Source organism: Alligator sinensis, unplaced genomic scaffold, assembly GCF_000455745.1.
Source record: "Alligator sinensis unplaced genomic scaffold, ASM45574v1 scaffold1295_1, whole genome shotgun sequence".
Lineage (NCBI taxonomy): Eukaryota > Metazoa > Chordata > Crocodylia > Alligatoridae > Alligator > Alligator sinensis.
This window is the reverse complement of record NW_005841880.1, coordinates 163,993-167,782: the sequence shown is the minus strand read 5'-3', so window position 1 is coordinate 167,782 and position 3,790 is coordinate 163,993.

Genomic DNA, 3,790 nt, shown 5'->3' with positions numbered 1-3,790 from the left:
GAGGTTTGAAACCTGTATTTATCCAGAGGTCTGCGCTCACGGCTGAGCTGGCTCCGCGCTCCGGCTTCCCCGGGCGCTTGCGTCCCTGCCGCCCCGCCAAGGCAGAGCTCCTTAATGTGGACCAGGTGGCTGGGATGAAACGTGCAGGGCTGGGGGTGTCCTGGCAGGGGGGCAGCTCCCGGGCCGGGGCCGGTTTCCTGGTGGGCAGAGGGCTGAACGCGGGGCTCGGACCCACCCGGGCATGGTCCCTTTGACTTCCCTGCGCTCCCGCGCCAGGCTCAGCTGGAGAAATGACCCTGCCCTTCCTCCCCAGGCCTGGCACCTTCGCAGCCCCCCGCTGCCTCCCAGCCCGGGGAAAGGGGGTGACTTGCAAAGCTTTGTGGGCTCCTGCACGCGTGGTGCGACCCCTCGGCACGTCCACGCTCGAGTGCTAGGGCTCAGGCCGGTTTGGGGAGGCCCCCGCGGCCCCTGGAGCGGGGAGCCAGCCCCTGGGATGGGAACCAGCCCTCAAGCACCAGATTCCCTGCAGCTGGGGTGGGGGGAGATGCATGCAGACACGCGGGAGCAGGGAGCGGCAGAGGCTGCGAGCGAAGGTCCGTGCTGCGGTCCGGGCGAGCCACGCAGGTTTCCCAGTATCGTTTGGGGCAGGTCGGCCTGGTGGGATCCAGAGGACTCGGGGTCTCTCCAGTGGGGCTGTGAGCATCGGGGGGGCCGCGCCGTGGCACAGCCGTTGGCCGGCTCTGGTGCGGGCGTAGCAAGGTGAGGCCCCGCAGCGATGGCTCCCGTGCCGGCCCGGCCCCGAGTGCTTTAGAGAGGGGATTTCAGCCCTTCCTGGAAAGGAGGGAACCGGTAAGGGCTGTGCAGGGTGCTGCACGTGCCCTGGACCCAGCAGCTGGCAGCATCCGCACAGAGCATGGCAGAGAGAAGCCGCGGGCCAAGCACTGCAGGAAGGGGCTGGCGTGCGGAGGGTGCACAGAGCGATGCGAGCTGGTGCCAGCTGAGGATCAGGCCCCGTGAGTGTGTCCTCCGCTCCCCACCCCCAGGGACCCTTGCAGCTCTTATTGGTGTCGCAGCCGCGGAGAGACCGGCAGGAAGGAGCTAGCGGCTCCGTCGCCGCTGAGTGGGAAAGCCAAATATCCCCGTGCTGGGCATGCACGCTTGCAGCCGTGTGTGTGCAAGGAGCGGGTGCACGGGTGACTGCATGCGCGTGTGGACGCTGGCATGCAGCTGTGTCAGGCGCTTGCATGCAGCCCGGCACGCCTAGCTCTGCGTGCCAACGGGGGCTTCGAGACGTGCTGAGCCCCCGTAGCCGAGCAGGGGCAGCCTCCCCGCCGGGCCCCGGGTGCGCAGCCCCCCCAGGCAGGGCTCAAAGGTCGTTCGCATCCCTGCGACTTACGAGCAAGGACGCAAAGCAAGCGGCGCTTGCCAGCACCCACACAAAGTACCGGAAAGGGGGGCACCTGCGCCCGGCCGCGCGGGAGCTCAGCCGCCGGCGGAGGGAGTCGATCTCGGCCAGGTAGTCCTGCCTGCAACGGGAGGCGCCGTCAGCCCGTGCACCTGCCCCACGGCCCCCAGCTCCCTCCTCCCGGCACCCGGCGCCTGGAGCCGGGGTGGGGGGCAGGGGCAACACGTAACGAGGAGGTGAATGGGTGGGAGACAGGCTGGGGGCGGGGGAGCAGGGTGGGCTGGAGTCGCTGGCAGGTTGCATGATGGGATGGGGTGGGGTCAATAGGCAGTGGCGATTGGCTGGGAGCCGGGTGGGTCATACTCTTCCACAGTGTGACTTGCTAGGAGCTGGGGTGGTTAATGCTCTTCCAAAATGTGACCGGCCAAGAACCGGGTGGGGAATGTTGTCTACAATATGATTGGCCGACAGCCGGGTGGTTAATGCTGTTCTGCAATGTGATTGGCCAGGAGCTGGGTGGTTAATGCCTCCCTGATAGGCTGGGAGCTGGGAGGGGTCCCCGAAGGCCATCAGCCCCGCGTCCCTTACAGGCTGTCCTGGAGCTGGCTCTGCCGGGCCTCGCACTGCTCCCGCTGCCCCCGCAGCGCTCGCTGCTGCCCCCGCGCCGCCTCCAGCTGCCGCTGCAGCGCTGCCAGCGTCTCCTTGCCCCGGGCCAGCTCGGCTGCAGGGGCGAACAGAGAGCAGGCTCAGAGCCCCCATCGCCTCTGCCCCCTGCCCCCTAGTCCCGATGCTGTGGGCACTGCCCCGGGCCCCCCCGCTCCTGCCCCTAGCGGGGTCCTCATGGCCGTGGGGCGATGCAGGTGCTACGGGGCGCTCGGAGCAGGCGGCCGCATGGAGAGGTGCCCGAGGCTGGAGCATTGCAAACCGCACCGGGCCCCGCTGCTCTGCGCCCCACAGCGGAGTGCGGTGCACGGTGCCGACTGGCAGCGTTGGCCCCGCTGTGCCCAGCTTCCCCCGTGCAGCACTCCCCTGCCAGCCCCACCTTCCGCGGCCACATTCCTGGTGTCCATCTGGGCGCATTCTGCTTGCAGGGCCTGGACCTCGTTCCTCAGGGCGGTCACGTTGTCCGTTAGGAGGGTCTGCAGTGGGGGCAGGAGGCCACAGGGTCAGAGGGGACAGGACCAGGCCGTGTGGTGAAGGCAGGGCTCAAGGGGTGCATGGAGCTGGGGGAAGGAAGGGATGGGAAGAGGGAAACGGGGTGCAGGTGGGCTGCATGCAGAGGTGCACATGGGGGGCGCAGGCGTGGCACCAGCCTGTAGCTCCTTCCATCCCTGTCTCGCACCAGCCGCCTACCCTGTAGCCCCTGCCCATGGACCCACCTCTGCATCCAGCCTCCCCGGACCAGCCAGTGCATGCACACACGCTGGCTATCAGGGCAGAAATCCCAGGATGCGGCTGGTTTCTGACCCAGGCCCTGGTGCAGCCGGAGCTCTGAGTACAGAGGACGTGTCCTACCCTGCAAGGATGCTATAACCAACCCCCTGCCCAGGCTGGGGACTCGCGGTGCTGCCCTTGGGCTCCGGCAGGGCCGAGTGACCCCAGTTCATGGGGCGGGAAGCAATTGCCCAGTCTGCGGGCGGGCACGCAGGAGGCCATTGGTCAGCAGGCAGCCGCGGGTCAGCGGGAAGCCGCCGAGGCCGCGCGGAGGCCTGGAGCGCGGCGCGAGGGGGCGGGAGCGGGGCGTCAGCTCCAGCCTGACCTGGGTCAAGCCCTTTCCCAACTGCGATCTGGGGCTAAGAATAACCCGGGAGGTGAAGGCAGCTCGGCACCGGGATCCGGCTGCCCGGAGACGCCTAATTATACGTGTCCGAAACGGCTCCGCTAAGAATAGCTGCTTGCGCTCTGGCCAGCCGCAGCCTGGGACTTGGGGCTGCAGACGGTGGCTGTGCCTGTGGCCATGCCCGGAGGCTGGGGGTGGGGGGCACAGCCGAGTCCCCCAGGCAACTGCAGCACCCCCAGGCTCAGCCCTGCCCGTGCAGGAAGCCGCCAGGGGAGGGGACACCTACTGCAGCAAGGACCCTGCAGAGAAGGGCGCAGACCCCAGCATCTCTACCTGGGGAGAGGCCCAGCCAGGGCAGAGGGCTGCCCCAGGTGCTCTGGGAGCTGCAGCCGTGGGGGGGCCCCGCCGGGCCCCGCCAGCCACAGCCAGACACATGGCTGGGCCCCTGCCCAACCACAAAGGGCTGGGATTAGCCCCCAGCGGGGGGGCTCCCCGCAGCCCCCCGGCCTGGCAAGACGTACCACGTGCTCCCAGCAGGACAGCAGGGTGGCGTTGAGCTTCCTCCCCTCGTCCTTGGCTGCGCCCAGCTGCCGATCGAGCAGGTT